This window comes from Lontra canadensis, unplaced genomic scaffold (genome assembly GCF_010015895.1).
Source record: "Lontra canadensis isolate GAN:19392208 unplaced genomic scaffold, GSC_riverotter_1.0 scaffold106, whole genome shotgun sequence".
Classification (NCBI taxonomy): domain Eukaryota; kingdom Metazoa; phylum Chordata; class Mammalia; order Carnivora; family Mustelidae; genus Lontra; species Lontra canadensis.
Window position 1 is genome coordinate 1,771,761 of NW_022631100.1, and position 16,946 is coordinate 1,788,706.

At 43.9% G+C, this 16,946-nt stretch overlaps 1 protein-coding gene and 1 pseudogene across 11 annotated transcripts in view; one reads left to right on the plus strand and one right to left on the minus strand.

Annotated features, from left to right (window-relative positions):
* Positions 1 to 16,946, minus strand: part of ENAH (ENAH actin regulator) — a 129,775-nt gene that overhangs the window by 73,912 nt on the left and 38,917 nt on the right. The window lies entirely within an intron of this gene.
* Positions 14,439 to 14,995, plus strand: LOC116855813 (annotated as a pseudogene).

Consider the following 16,946-nt stretch of genomic DNA (forward strand, 5'->3'; position numbering starts at 1 on the left):
GATCAACTGTACACACAATGGAATATCAGTCTTAAAAAGGAAGGAAATCCTGACACCTGCTATAACACAGATGAACCTTGAGGACATTATGCTGAGTGAAATTAACAAGTCACAGAAGGACAAATGCCATTTACGTGAGGCACCCAGAGAAGTGGAACTCAAAGACAGGAAGGGGAATGGTGGTTGCCATGAGCTGGAGGGAGTGAAAGGTGAGGAGTGATTCAATGGGTTGTTTCAATTTGGGTTGATGACAAAGTTCTGGAGATGGATGGCAGTGATGGTTACATAACCATGTGACTGTAGTTAAGACCACTGAACTGTACACCAAAAATGGACTAAGATGGTAAATTTAGTTATGTGTATTTTGCCATAATAAAAAAATATATATAATAGCTTTTAATATTAAGAAAATGTAAGAAAATACTTTTGCCCATCAAAGAATAAAACTATATTCATTAATCTTACTTGCATTTGGGTGAAGGTTGTATCTTAACACAAATTTTAGGAAATTAGTATTAATAATGAAAACAAAGATGATGACATTTTCTAGAATGAATCTAACTTGTTATGGTAAGAATTTAAAGTTTTGTTATCCTCCTTTGAGATACTCTGCTACTCTCATTTCTTTCTCACTACAAGACTTTTCTCTTTGGGTTGTTACTGACGACCCACTGCTTCCTTGTTACAAACTCAGGGTTTAAAATCTCTGACCCGTGTACATTTCTGCCGCGCCCCCCCCCACCCCGCTGTAAGTACACACTTATGAGAAACAATTCACATCTCCTTCCCTCCTTCCAACAACAACCAGACAGGAGACTCCCAGCGCCCCCAACTTCCTAGTACTCATGCCCTTGTGTGATCTTCTATTCTTTGGCAAAAGTTACAGAATGTCATTTCCAAGGTTAATTTACAGAAACAGTGGCTTCCATTTGTGGGGAAGGCCCACGACAAGGCCACCCACCAGGAAGGAACAGAACCCCCTAGTTCAACAGCCCACAAGCAACTGAATCCGACCACTAACTCTGTGAATGAGCCTAGAGGCAGCTCTTCCCAGGGGTGAGGTGGCTCAGGACCACAGCCCTGGCTGGCGTCTGGACGGCACTTATTTACTAACACGCACCCAGATTCCTGACCCACAGGAACCGTGTGGTAATGAACGCATATTGTTTGAAGCCGCTGCAGTTTCACTATCATTTAACTGTATGGCCATTAAGAACTACACACCACACAGACCGGACACCCTCTTGTCTGTCCCTAAGACCTTAAACTTTCCCCCCATTATATTAGCTTCAGGTATACACACGATTCAGTATTTGTATATACTGTGAAAATTACCACAATAAATCTAGTTCACATTCACCACCACACATGGTAAAAAATATGTTTCTTATGACGAGAACTCTTAAGTCTATTCTGTTAGCACAAATGTACAATACAGTACTTACAGTATTTCTTTTAAAAGCCAAGATAACCTCAAACTCATACACCCCATGGCACTTCACACATGACAGACACACACAGCACATATTCTTTATCCAGCCCCCCATCTCCTTAAATCGAACTTGCAGTGTCAAAGACCAGTTCCCAGTGCACCAGGCACACCTAACAGCATGAGAGCTCACACAAAGTACAGACATTCAGAAACAGTCACAGAAGGAGAGATACACGGAAACACTTCATTTCACTATCCTAGCAAATCTTCCCATTAACAAGAAGTTTTCCTCAGAACGACTAAATAGAGGTTATTTCCCCTTTTTCCTGAGGCCTTTTGCCTCACATAACTTTCATCAGGTTATATACCAAAGCAGCCCAAAGAACATTCAAGCAATTGAGTTAAAAATACCCAGGGGGCACCTGGCTGGCTCCGTCAGAGAAGCGGACAACTCTTGATCTCGGGAGTGTGAGTTCAAGCCCCATGTTGGGCGTAGAGCTTACTTAAAAATAAAATCTTTTTAAAAAAAGTTTTTCAAAATAGCAAGTCTGGCTGATTTTAGCTATAAAGACACCACACAGGGCCAGGGTAGGCCCGACTTGGAAGTAAAAATGGGTGTGGGGCTGGGCTGGACGCAGTTTCACTTATTTCTCTTTATATTCTCACTCTGGTAGGTTATTAATTTCCTGAGGTAATAATTCAGTAAACATGTATGAGCAACAGGGGAAAAAACAGGTACCACCTAAGACTGGGAAAGAACTGAAGCAGAATCCTGTAGGATCTCAACTTCCTCCCCGCTGACAAAAATCCATGCCAAGAGGGTTCTGTTTCTGGCTAGCTCCTTCCCAAATGACCCTCCCATTGATAAAGCTATAAACTCTGGGTAAGATGGACAGAAAAACGATCTGGAAGTGCTCTTTAAAGAGTGATCGGAAAGGAGTCCGCTCTGGCAGAAAAGGAAAAATGCAGGAGGAGATCCCTGAATTGTACTGCTCTCAGCCTGAGGACAGGACCCAGGGACGGTACTACCTGGCAGATCGGTGCCAACAGAAAACGCCAGTCTTCCTAGTTTAAAGAAGCAAAAGCTAGAGTTGAGGGCAATCCAGGGGGCTGGAAAAGTGGCGGATGACTCTCAGGGAACACATCGCGTGGAGGAAAGCGGGCTAGATTCGTGTACACACTCTGCCTGCCCCTCCCAGGGAGCCCTGACATGACGCAGGTGCCAGCAGCTTCTAAGCACAGCACCCAGTGATGGCTGACAGCTACACAGACTGAATGTACAGTTCAAGTTCAGCCAAGCTACCGGCCTGCCAGGACATCACCAACACCTTTCAGGGTACCTCAAGGGCAGCCACAGGGTCCGCAGCATATCTCGAACCAGGTCCGTCAGTCCGTGAAAATACGCAGGGGTCTCCAGAAAAGGGACAGGTACAAGAGCCCATGCACAAGATGAAGGCGACCAACGCTGGACTGAAGGCAGCTACTCTCACTGCGTCCAAAGGCATAAAGTAAATGCACTGATAATGGAAAGACAGGAAATATCAGAGGAGAAATTCCCACTACTGAAAAATACTGTTTTCTTTATTGTTAAACTGAAAATTCTCTAGATGGCTCAACGGAATGGAAATGGCAGGGAAAGAATTGGTACACTTTACAATATATCAATAGAGATTACCCCATATAAAGATGAGAGAGGAAAAAAGACTGGGGGGGTGGAATAAGCAGTGGTTCAGGGGCCTGTGGGGAGCAGCAGCAGGTCTAACATACACGCGGAAAGAGTACAGGACCGCAAAAAATAAATAAATAAAAGTGAGGCATAAACACATAGAAGCAACCCCCACAGGCATACTGTAGTCCAAGATGAAGAGATATGCTTGAAACACCAGAAAGAAATGAAATATTACATACAAGAGAACAATTCAGATGACCACGAACTTCTCTTCAAGAAGCAATAGGGACACAAATGTCAATCCACACCACACACCACACAACAAAATTAGTTCAAGACACATCATCACCTTAAATATACAAGCTAAACTCAGAGAGGTTTTAGAAGGAAACAGGAGAGGGTCCCCATGAACTGGGAGCAGGCAAAAGTCATAGAAGAAAAGAGTTGGCAAATCAAAATTTACTCTCTTCAAAATACACCTTTAAGAAACGGAGTATGTATGAATATAAATAATAGCTCAATAAAGCTGGTACAGAAAGACAGGAGGGTGGAGGGAATAGATAGGCAAGGCGCAGAGGAGGAGAATAAACACAAAACATGAATCTGGCACACATCCAGGATCTGTCTTTTAAAACTACAACTAAATACAGATCTTCCTCGACTCATGACGGGATGGGGTTACATCCTGATAAATCCATTTTAAGTTGAAAATACCCTAAGTTGAAATGTATAGAATACAATTAAACTACTGGACTCCTCGCTGAGCCTTGCCCACCGTAGCAGCGCTCAGAACACTGACATTAGCCTGTAACACAAAGCTGGTTTCACAGTCAAGTATTGATTCTCCCCTGTAACTTACGCAACATGGGACTGGAAGTGAGACGCAACGCACCTCTGCAAATACAGCATGGCCGCATCAGCCGCTGCCCCCACGCCAGTGTGGCCAACAGACCCAGAGAGTGCCCAAACTGCCACCAACAGGAGAACAGGCAACTGTGATCTGCTCACACAACGCCCTAGCACCCATCAAGAACCTGCAACAATGCAGGTGACGGCACCTGCACCCCACCGTGAAGGAAGACTTACACAAAGTCCACATTCTGTGACTCCTAACAAATGAAGTTCTAGAACCAGAAACGCTAATCAATGTAGAAAGTGAGCAGAACGGGGGGCGGGGACGCCTGGGTAGCTCAGTGGGTTAAAGCCTCTGCCTTCAGCTCAGGTCCTGGTATCGAGCCCCACATCGGGCTCTCTGCTCCATGCGGATGCTTCCTCCTCTCTCTCTGCCTGCCTCTCTGCCTACTTGTGATCTCTGTCAAATAAATAAAATCTTTAAAAAAATAATAAATAAATAATAAATAAAAAAGAAAGTGAGCAGAACAGTGGTTATCCGTGGAGGAGAGAGATAAAAGCCAGGAGGAAATGGGAACTCTGCCCTCGCCCCCACAATGTTCTGTGTCTGGAAAGGGGTTTGGGTTACATGGGTGCGTTCATCTGTCAAAACTCACCCAATGGTTTATTTCACCATGTATATTTTGCCACAAGAGGAAGGAAAACTATTACTGGGCCCTAGTGAATGATACACATACTGAATACTTAAAACACCGTGCACTTGTGACTGAACCTTACTTCTTGGACATACACCTAAATAAATAATTTATACACACACACACATGGAAATGGATAAATGGACAGGAATGTGATGAAACAAGTCTAGGGAAATATTAATGATCAGAGAGATGGTTGCCAGAAGCGGGGGAAGGGAAGGAGTAGGATATGGAGGGGGGTCAAAAGGCACAAACTTCCAGTTATCAAATCAGTTCTGGGGGTATAGAGTACAGTTACTAATAATATAATGTATATCTGAAAGTTGATACAACAGGTCTTAAAGTTCTCATCATAAGAAAAAAATATTTGTAACTGTGTGTAATGACATATGTTAACTAGACTTAACTGTGTTGATCATTTCCCACTATAAGCATCAAATCACTATATGCTGTACACATGAAACCAATACATCAATTATATCTTGATAAAAAAAGAATATATATATATACATATATATATATCTCCATCCCCACACATATAACTTTTTCTTCACATTTGTGCCAAAATCCAATAAATATATAAATTTCACACTGCTGAAAATCAAAGTCCTGGAGAATGTTTAAAAAAGTGTTAATGGTAGAATCTAGATTGTGGGTATACATATTTTCACTGAATAATTCTTTCAACTGCTGTGTATGTTTGGAACTGCTCATAATAAACTTGTGGGGAAGGGGGACTAAGCAGAACTAAGTGTCCATGCCTGTGCAGCCTTCTCTCTAAAGCAGCTAACTCTGTACACGCTTCACACCTGTAATGGAAATTATGCAGAACAGTACATTTTTAAATCTTCGTTAATAAAAAGGAAAGACAAAAGACTGGCATGTTTTATTTTTCCACATTCATTCAAGTAAGAATTCTAAAAGTTTTAAATTGGATCAGTTTAGGAACAATGTGTAGATGAAAATAAAGTCTGGCAGCAGGGTAGTGACTAGTCCCCTCCCCCTTATTGTCAGCTCGCAAGCACACACACATGCATGCACACAAATGTACACGTGTGCATGCATGCATGCGTGCACACCCCCCCCAAGGCTTCCAGAGCCCCACAGCATAGTTGCAATAACAGCTGTAAGTGCCATAAAGATATTTACAGCCCCTACCTCTCTCCTGAGCTCCAAACCCACAGAGACAACCACCTAGCATGCATTTCTACCTAAATGTCACAAACACCTCAACATACCACCTCCTTTCTTCCCCCATCCTGTGCGCTCCTGCCTCCATTTCCCATCCTGGAGGAAGGGTACCGAAGACCCCGCTGTCTGGGCCCGGCTAGAAAGCCCAGCACCCGAGCGTCTCCAGCAGGCCCCTGTCCCTTGGGCCCCATGGACACTCCCGGGCACCCCCCTTCCGTCCCAGATGACACCCCTCTCCGGCCCTCTGCGAGCAGCCCGAGCACCGGCCCGTCCCAACAAGGACATGCATCTAAGCAGTACCCAGGAAATGCACTGTCCCACTATCTCCGCATAGGAGACTCCAGTTCAGAATATTTTAATTAGGGCTTTGACAAAATACATTTACATTTCTGCTGGCTTAAGGAACGTCCTTTTCAGAGAGACTGTTGGAGACGGTTTATTCACGTTACTCATCAACCAGGTAATGCAGAGACCTTAGATGTCCTCACGGAACCACCTCAAGGTCCACATAGGTCACCAAATTCACCGGCACACCAACTGGGCCCTTGTCCCCCACGGTGCCTGGAGTCCAGCTTCCGGTCTCACCCTGAAGGTTCTGCAGAGCAGGCGTCTTTGATGCACCGGGGCCACATAGGGCCCCCGAGCCTCCGTTCGCGCGCCTACAGTGCGGAGTCAGAGAAGCACCTGCATCCTAGAAGCGCCCCGAGAGCATGAGCAAAGGCGGCATGCAACACTCACGCTCTCCGGCCAGCAGAGGCAGCCACAAGCTGAGCAAGGGCCGCAAAGAAATGGGGCTCCCGAATCACATGTGAGTGTGCCACCACTGAACGACGACGGCGCCCCCTTGGCCTGTGATGTGTGCACAAATCACCCAGTGTGTGTGTGCTGTATGCATGACCGACTCCCCATCCTCCATGTTTGGGGCTCCCCCTCATGTGTGGCCATGGGGGGCACAGGGGATGTTTGCAGACCTGGGAAGTCACCACAGCCTTGAAACGGCCCCAGCGCACTAGCACACTGCTCGCACTAGCACACTGCTCGGCTCTCCCTCCCAGGGCTCAAGCCTCACTTCTTGTTTGCATTTAAATGAGCTGCTACTGCATGTGACCTACAAGGAGTGTGGGCTCACCAAGTCCTACTGAGCTGCTTTTCTGTTAGTGTCTAGTATTTGAATTAAAAGTCAACTGAGGGGCAACTGGGTGGCTCAGTGGGTTAAAGCCTCTGCCTTTGGCTCAGGTCATGATCTCAGGGTCCTGGGATCGAGCCCCGCATCAGGCTCTCTGCTCAGCGGGGAGCCTGCTTCCTCCTCTCTCTCTGCCTACTGTGATCTCTGTCAAATAAATAAATAAAATCTTTGGAAAAAAAAAAAGTCAACTGAAAACCAGATCTCTATGAATATAACACCCAAGTACCTTGAACACTCTGACGACTGCACCGGGACGCTGCTCGAGCTGGCAGGGGGCCAGCTGAGGCAAGCCTACTTTTCCTATCATTCTCAGGAATCCCTTTATTTTCCAAGAGAACTTCTTGGACATTCATGGGTCCAAACCAGGTATTTACACAGTCTGGCAAATATATTCAACATTCACCAGCTGCTCACTCCTGCTCAAAATGACTTCCTATGCTGTGAAATCCCGTCCAGAATGCTGGCCTGTCCACCACAGCTGGGAGAGCACACTGTCGCCTCTTTTCTGTGGAAGGCCCCTCCGTGCAGACCAGCACTCCAGCCCCTGACCACGCCAGGCCAGATCCCTCGGCACCACGAGCTCAATCAAATAAGGCCAGCATACTTCACTTCTGGGAACTAGACTCTACGACGGCCACACACCACAAAGCCCAGGAGAGATGATTCGAGACAGCACACAGCGGACTGTCAACACACATGCCCGACATGAGGCTGGGAGCCCTGACGAGCCTATGGCCAACAAAGATCTTGCAAGATTCATGCTTTCTATTAAAATTTAATGAGTATTCTGCAATTCACTCCATCATACAGCCGATCTGAATATGATGTTCCGCCCTCAAAACCTGCTCTAGGTGGGTATGCCACATTCACCCTATGGTCCGCTCCATGTGCTGGCACACTGCGCAGCCTGGCCCCAAGGGGTACCAGCGCCCCAGTAGGAGAAGGCAGACATACCCGAGAGTGCTGCTGAGCCACAGGAGGAAGCCTGAGTTTCAAGGCCTGCCACAAAAGCCTCCCGTGGGGCAGGGGAGGGGGCACGAAACGTACAGATGGAAAGTCATGTGACTGTCACTGACAACAGAACAAACATGATAAAAGCAAGGAATGATTTCGGCGTCACTAGCATATGATGTTTTGTTCACACACTTTGGCAGTGTGTTCAGAAAGTAATTATAGCACAGCATGATCAAAGAGAATTACTGGCCGTCATCTGAAAACCAGCAGCCTGCTTCTATCCTGTGTCTTCAGCCAATATGAACTGCATGACACTCAAGAGACTTTGGAATGGTGCGTCCTATGCTCTACAAAACGTTCAAACGAGATGGAATGCTAATTATTACATGTTTAAGAAGGGAAAAAAAGGTGCTTGACAAGAAAGCCTCCGTGCTATGCTTTTCCGACACTCGGGGCAAAGCGGAGTTATCAAACAGTCAACCGCGCCTGCAGGCAAGAGAGTCCGCTGGAACCTGCTGGAAGCGCACCTGCGATTCTCACACAGTCTCAGCTGTAAGATTCTCTTCCATCTACCTGAAGAAGCTGAAATGGGCATGCACGGATTCAAAGTTGAGGTGAGACAAGTTTGCTACCCTGAGAGCCAAGCACACTGCTTCTCTGGTAGGCCTGCTAGACTAGATTCAACGTTTAGGGCAATTTGGTCTTAAATGGCTGTGAAAAGTGACAAGCCATGCAGTTTTTATTTTTTCAATTTCAGTGATGACATTTTCAAGCAGAGCACAAAATCTACTGGAATTTCTTCAGGGAGATTACATCACGACAATTTACTAACTCTCATCATTCCCACTGAGGCAACAGTCTCTTCTCCCCATTCCATTAATCATGCTATTTACTGCCGAGCATCCGGAAAGCCTTCTTCATCTGACCACCTTGTTAAGCGCTGCTGCTCATCTACCTCCCCAGTTCACACCCAGGTAGTCCTCTCGGACTGGCCACTTCCCACACCAGCCCTTACATAGGTCTGCGACACCACCAAACTCCAGTAATCACCCTACCCCAGATGATTCCCACCGGATTCCCATCACCTGTTAACCAGGCCCGGCGTCCCAGCGTAGAGAGCTGCATCACCTCTACCCACGGTGCTAATACCTGGAGGCATATTCAAGTATTTGCTGAACAGCGAATGAGCAAATGAACGTACAATGTCCACGTGACCACGGACCACCATTATTTAATGTTTACAAACTTTTTAAAATTAGAGATCACCTTTCAGAAAGAACATGAAACTTTGTATTTTAAGTCAATGGGGGAAATGTCTCTTACTTTATGTCTTTGCTAAAAGTATGATCCATGGGGATGCCTAGGTGACTCAGTTGGTTAAGCCGCTGTCTTCGGCTCAGGTCATGAGGCTAGGGTTTTAGGATCGAATCCCGCATCGGGCTCTTGCTCAGCAGGGAGCCTACTTCTCCCTCTGCCTCTGCCTGCCACTCTTCCTGCTTGTGCGTGCTCGCGTGTACGCGCATTCATGCTTGCTCGCTCTCTCTCTCTGACAAATAAATAAATAAAATCTTTTTTTAAAAAAAGTATGATCCATGAAGGTTAGACACTATACACTAAACAAATATACAAAACTGATACAATTTAAGAAAAACAGGCATACAGAAAATAATATATACAGTGTCAGATCTATTCACTGAAGCCTGGGAGCAACTCAATCTTAAAACTACCACGTTAATCATGGCACAAAGATTCAAACTAAATCTTTCTACTCATCAATTAATTTTAACCAGATGAAGTATGAAACTGAAGTAGATTTAATGAAATGCATCTTGACCTGAGCAGGTGGTCACTCTTACTCTAGCACCCAGCAAAATGATGGGCAAGCACTCTCAACTTCCCCCCAGTCTCCGAATCACGAAATAGGCTTTGTCATGACACACGGATACCTAAAATACTGCACGTGCAGAATCAGAACATTCTAACCTATGATGTTCCTACCCACATCCTCATGTGTTAGCTTAATCTCTTAAATGTGTAGCAGCTGACTATCAACTGGCATGGGACCTAAATCCTGATCCGATTTCTCAAAATAATTCACACAACATCTCTAAGCAACAGCTGTGTAACTTTTATAGTATATCTAAAAATATAAAGTTCAAACATTAAATGAATTTCATCTAACATTTAGGAATATGACTGAACAAAATACAGTCAACTCAATTCATGTTAAAGAAGTAATTTAGCAGAAGGCAACCTCAAAATGACGAGTAATCCAATTCATAAAAAATAAAAACATTTTGGGGCTGCATTCTAATTTTAGAAGTGCCCTTTTTTTTCCTTCAAGATATATAATGCCTACAACTAACCACAGAGTATTCTTTTTATCATTATTTCCCTACTACTAAAGAAGATATTCCATTTGGTTAAAAATTTAGAAACTATAACTTTTCTCATTATATTGACATATTTTTCAGCCCTCCCACAACCGTAACCAAGACAGACTTTTCTGAAGCTGCCTCACTGTGTCATGCCACCTTGTCCTACCGATACTCTGCAAGTCCCACCTCTCCTGAGACCGACAGCTACATCTCACACAAAGTACTCATTGAAAACCCAATTTTCAGGTACTTCTTCCCCTCAGTGACAATCGCAAGAGGGACCTATACCATCTGAACTGGTCCCTCTACCAGTCAGACCTGCTGCTTGGTCAGCTGAGAGTCTGGAGGGCTCGCACTGAGCTCAGCCTTCCGGGGTCTTCAATTCCCTGATCTCTAGACTAAAAGGGTTCCTAATATTAGCCAAGTCATATTACAAAATAAGACCACACAGAGCCCTATAGTGATGCTGTACAACTTCAGGTGGGGGGGGGGGCTCCAAATAAGTCTTTTCCAAAAAGTTTCACTGTTTAAATTTACCAAATAGCAGTTAAATTATGCTACAAGAACAACCAAGACTACAAATACTTTTCTCCAATTCTTAAGCCGGAAATGAGTGATTTAGTTCCTAGGAAATTTTACTTACTTGGTCTAGGATTAAGATTCAAAATCTGATCTTCTAGACAGCCATTTCTTTTCAAAAGCCACGAAATAAAAACATAAGGGGCACCTGGATGGCTCAGTGGGTTAAGCCTCTGCCTTCGGCTCAGGTCATGATCCCAGGGTCCTGGAATGGAGCCCTACATCAGGCTCTCTGCTCAGCGGGAAGCCTGCTTCCCCCTCTCTCTCTGCCTACTTGTGATCTCTGTCAAATAAATAAATTAAATCTTTTTAAAAATAAATAAGTAAATAAATAAATAAAAACATAATCAGGCGAGGGGGGCCTGGGTGCCTCGGTCAGTTGGGCACTCGACTCCCGTTTCAGCTCAGGCCATGATCTCAGGGTCATGAGACTGAGCTCCCTCTTGCCTCCATACTCGGTGGGGAATCAGCTTGAGATTCTCTCTTGCTCTCTCTGCCCCTCCCCACCCGCTCTCTCTACCCCTCTCTAAAAATAAATAAGTACAACTTAAAAACATTATCAGGTGATGCAGGCACAAGCTGGGTGGCAAAGGGTTAAAGATCATGGTTTATCTTGCAGTAGGACAGGCCGTTCTTCACACAGCTGCCACCTTAAGACTTCCATCTCTCTCTGTAATGTTCAGATGAAAATGAAAATTAAACATCTGACCAGTGAGATAAAAATGGTAAAGAAGTTGAACAAATGGCCACAGCTGTTGGTGGCACAGTTTCTGTCATTCCGATGAGCACCCTGGGGCAGAAGACTTAAGGGAACCCCCCATCTCTCCCCCTCCTTTCTCCCACACTGCAGAACAGCAACAGCTCTCCAGTCACACCTGGACACCATTGCTACCCAAAGCAACCACACATTTATGTTTCTGTTCTGGAAAGAAACAGATATTCTGCCAGTGGTGACATAGGACAATTTAAATCTTTACCCAGGGAGACTGTTCTGTAATGGTAGTGCCTTGGAACAGGTTAACAATGAAACCCAACCTGTAACCCAAACTGGAGGACACTAAACAAAATAATCCTCTTCATCAAAAAGATCAAGGTTAAGAAAGACTGAAGGACTTGCTCTGTATTAAAAGACACATGATAATGAAATCTCCCATGCCATCTCAATCGACTCCTGAATTAGAAAATACCGCTTTTGGGGCACCTGGGTGGCTCAGTGGTTTAAGCCTCTGCCTTCAGCTCAGGTCATGGTCTCAGGGTCCTGGGATCGAGCCCCGCATCGGGCTCTCCACTCGGCGGGGAGCCTGCTTCCCCCTCTCTCTCTGCCTGCCTCTCTGCCTACTGTGACCTCTCTCTCTCTCTCTCTGTCAAATAAACAAATATTTAAAAAAGAAAAAAAGAAAATACCGCTTTCTTTTGCTACACTAAATCTGAACAAATTTTCATAAATAATGCATTAGGCCCACAAGGTATATTCTAAGATCATGTTCTATGGTGAACCAGATCTAAAGTCAAACTGCTGAACTTTTAAAATTTAAATCTTTACTTTTTAATCAATGGCATTAAGAGTTTCCCTCTATTTAATGTTTTTTACAATCATTATCTAGTTATATGCTTCCCAATTACCTCCATCTTTGCAACCCTCAGCAAGGTCAGTATTCTAAATTCCTTTTTAAAGATACGGTAACAGCTGCAAAAGCCAGAAAGAAGCAGAGCTGAGAGCCCAGATGGACCCAAAGACCCTTCACACAGGGTCTGCTACACTCACGTCCTGTGCGGTAAAGTTCACAGAGAATAAAGGTGTTTCTTCATACAGAAGTGTCAAAACCTTATTTGTAATTCTTTTAATTTAATCATTTAAAAAGAAACTATAAATTACACCATCCTTTGCTGTCTTCTAAGCTAACCCCACACAAGAGTACACAGGAACAAGAAAGTGAGAAGGAAGGAAGGAAGAAGAGAGGGGAAAAAGAAAAAGGCAAATGAAAAGAAAAGGAAAGACAGAAAGCTATCCATAATGAAAGGAACTAAAAATCCTACATAGCATCAGCTTCCGTGGGCGGGGGAGGCCTCACCAAAAACCTGAAATATAGTAAGGCACTTGTCTCATTAGAGAAGGTACAGTCTTTGGTAAATGTTTAAAACCAACAAAAGTAAATGAACATACACGTTTTAAGTGAAGAGTAAATTATGCTCAAGTGCACATGCACGCACACAAACTATGACTTGAAACCAAAGGACGAAGAGTACGTCTATCAGGGAAGGCAGGAGGGGCAAACAAGAACAAAAGGAAAGCAAACAATATAAAAGACAAAAGCTCAAAAAGCAGTAATACCCAACAAAATATAATAGTAAAGCAAAATTATAGAGGCATGGTAGTGAACAGAATAAAACTACTATCCTATAATAATGCTTGATTCATGCAAAAATCTATGAATGCTAAACAGTGGGTTGCAGCTGCTGGATATGCATTCGGTCTCAAAGCATCACTCCACAAAGTACTTATCAATAATGAAGAGACACAGATGCCTTTATAATGAAGAGATGTGATTCCGCACCACCTTAACCAAATGATCAAACCCAACACCCCAGAATTGGAGACGATGGACATCACTGGCCTCCACATGATGGGCTAGAAAGAACACAACATGGCTATGTAGTAGAATACTCCTGCCTCAATGGTTAGCCTACAGGTGCTCAAGCAGAAACAAGCAAGCAAGCAAACAATCCTGCAACCAGCCAGGACTCCTCAAACTGGCAATGGCAAGCCAGGGAAAAAAGGCATAAGAACCATTTCTAGAATCTAGATTATAAGAAACCAAAGAGACAGGCTGGACAAATGGAACTGATGAATGAATGGAGTGGAGGGGCAGAGCAATAAAGAACATGAACTCGGGGCCAGTCAGCATGTTAGCACAGCACCAACGTTAAACTCCAGTCTGATAACTTCACTGTGATGACAGGGCAAAGTGCCTGTGTTGTTCACATTTGAGGGAACTGAGTTCAACTCCCAAACGGTGCACCAAACACAAAGAAAAATTAAAAAGCAAATATGAAAAAATATTAACCAGTATGCTGGTGAATCTACATAAAGAGCACATTAATTTTCTTTGTAACATTCTTATAACTTCAAAAATTTTCCCAAAAAAGTAAAGTAACATAAAAAATATATAAAGAGGTTCATACTGATAAAAACCAAAGAGTAAGCTCTATCCACCATGAACACATTCACCCTACACAATATGCCCTGAAATACATCTAACAGAACTGTAGGGGGAAACTGACAATTATTTTTAATTGAATCTACTGTTCAGAATGGACAGATCAAGCAAACAAAATATAAGCAAAAACATCAAAGTCCTGAAGAACACAATTAAAAGGCTTGAATTAGACAGCCCAGCGGAGCCGCGGTCCGGAGGGAAGCGCGCGCCCCGAGCTCTCCGCCTCCCCCCCGCCCGCCAGCCCGAGGCCTCCGAGCCCAGGCCGCAGCCCCCGCAGCAGCGCCGAGAGCAGCCTCCGCAGCAGCGCCATGGCCGGGTGGAACGCCTACATCGACCACCTCATGGCGGACGGGACCTGTCAGGACGCGGCCATCGTGGGGTATAAGGCCTCGCCCTCCGTCTGGGCCGCTGTCCCCGGGAAGACCTTCATCAACATCACGCCAGCTGAGGTTGGTGTCCTGGTTGCAAAGACCGGTCAAGTTTTTTCGTGAACGGGCTGACACTTGGGGGCCAGAAATGTTCTGTTATCCGGGACTCACTGCTGCAGGATGGGGAGTTCACCATGGACCTTCGTACCAAGAGCACCGGTGGAGCCCCCACTTTCAACATCACTGTCACCATGACTGCCAAGACGCTAGTCCTGCTGATGTGGCAAAGAAGGTGTCCACGGTGGTATGATCAACAAGAAATGTTATGAAATGGCCTCCCACCTGCGGCGTTCCCAGTACTGACCTCGTCCGTCCCTGCCCCCCACCACTCCCCACGACTTTTGCACCCCTCTCCTTCCCAGACACACACATACACCATTTTTATTTTTTGGGCCATTACCCCACACCCCTTATTGCTGCCAAAACCACATGGGCTGGGGGCTCCGGGGATGGACAGACACCTCCCCCTACCCAAACCCCTCCTGTGTGTGGTTGGAAGACTTTTTTTGTTTTTGGGGTTTTTTTTTTCTGAATAAAAAAGATTCTACTAAAAAAAAAAAAAAGGCTTGAATTAGAAATACACAGAATGCCACCCCAATAAAAGAGAAAATATGCAGGTTTTCTAGCAATCTGAAACATTTATATAAATAAGCCAGGTACTGGGCAAAAGGAAGCCTCATTAAATTCCAGAATCTATCTTACAGATTATGCTCCAATATAATGCAATAAAATTAGATGTAACAAAATTACTATTAAAAAATTCCCAAATTTAGAAAGCAAAAAAAGTATAATTACATAACCTTGAGGTTGAAAAGATCGAAAAAAAGAAATATTTAGAAAACATGTGTGTCAGAGCAAAGACAGAGCTTAAGAGGGATGTTCGTGGCTTTAAACACACGTAGCAAAAAACAGAAAAGACTGAAAATTTTTAAACCAAAAGAGGAAAACCAAAGAAACAGAAAGGGAAAAATGAGATCCACAGAAGTCAATGAAAATCTAGACCAAGAGAACGGAGAAAATTAACACCAAAAAACGTTTCTTAATAAATATTAACAACCCCTAAATAATAAATAAATAAATACTAACAACCCAGATAAAGTGGTTTTTAAAGAGTTAAGAGATTAAAGTGGTTAAGAGTAGTAGAAAAACAGATAAAAGACTCAAGCGTAGGGAAATCATCAGACAGATTTTCGTAACACGGTAATTTCAACTACACACCAAGGAATATGTAATCTAGATAATCTAGATAATCTGGCCAGATTATCACAGAAAATACAGAGGATCTGAATAGACTGAAAAACAAACCAAAAAATTAAAGAAACTGAAATGGCAATACTCTTGTCACCCACGCAAACACCACACTCAGACACTGACACACACAGACATATACCACACACACCACACTCACACACACCAGCAACAAAAACTCCTGCCTGAGACTATTTTGATTAGGTAGATTCTACCAAGCTTGAAGAAACAGTTTATTAGTATGTTAAATAAGTGTGTTCATCAAGTAAAGAGCAAAAGATGCACAGTCCATTTAATCAGACCAGTGTTGTCTTGATTTGAAACCCGAGGAAAGTTAAAGCTAATTGACTTACTGAAGTAGGTGTCCCTGAAGTCACTGGCCAACCCAGTAATGTATTTTAAAAAAAAAAAAAAAAAAAAGGATTCTCCATATTAGAAGATAAAAGAAAAAACATGATTATCTCCACAGAAGCAGAAAAATCTGAAGGAATCCATTTAACAATTTTTAAAATCTTATCAAGCGAGGAACAGAAGAGAATTTCCTTCTTTTGGTAAAGGTTATATACACCAAAAGCCATGACAAATATAGAGGAACTTCAGATGCATTCCCCTGAAGTCAAAGGAGGACTGCAGACAGCCCAGCCAACACCGAAAAAGGAAAAAGAAAGAGCTAACACTCAGGAGGAAAAGAGAATACTGGCACGAGTGCCACAGACGACATCATCCATCTATGAGAATCCATCCACTGCCCCCCCAAAATCTGTACATTTGGGCAATCTCAAATTCTAGTTGGCCTCTTCAAGGAGCTCAGAAAATTGACCCAATATATTTATGCAAAGGCAATGGTTAATCAATGCCTAAATCAACCTGAAAAGCATCAACTTGCACAATCAGATAGGGAGACATACTATTAAATTACAGACACAACAGTATGAACAGTAAGGTGCGAGCACAAGAACAAAGGCCAAGTAGAAAACAATGGAACTTTCTTCATGACACAGGATGAAATGATAACTTAATAAAGGAGAGAAGGGGAGCGCTGGGTGGTCCAGTCAGTTAAGCATCTGCCTTTGGCTCAGATCTTAATTCCGAACTCCCAGGATTGAGCCCCATATC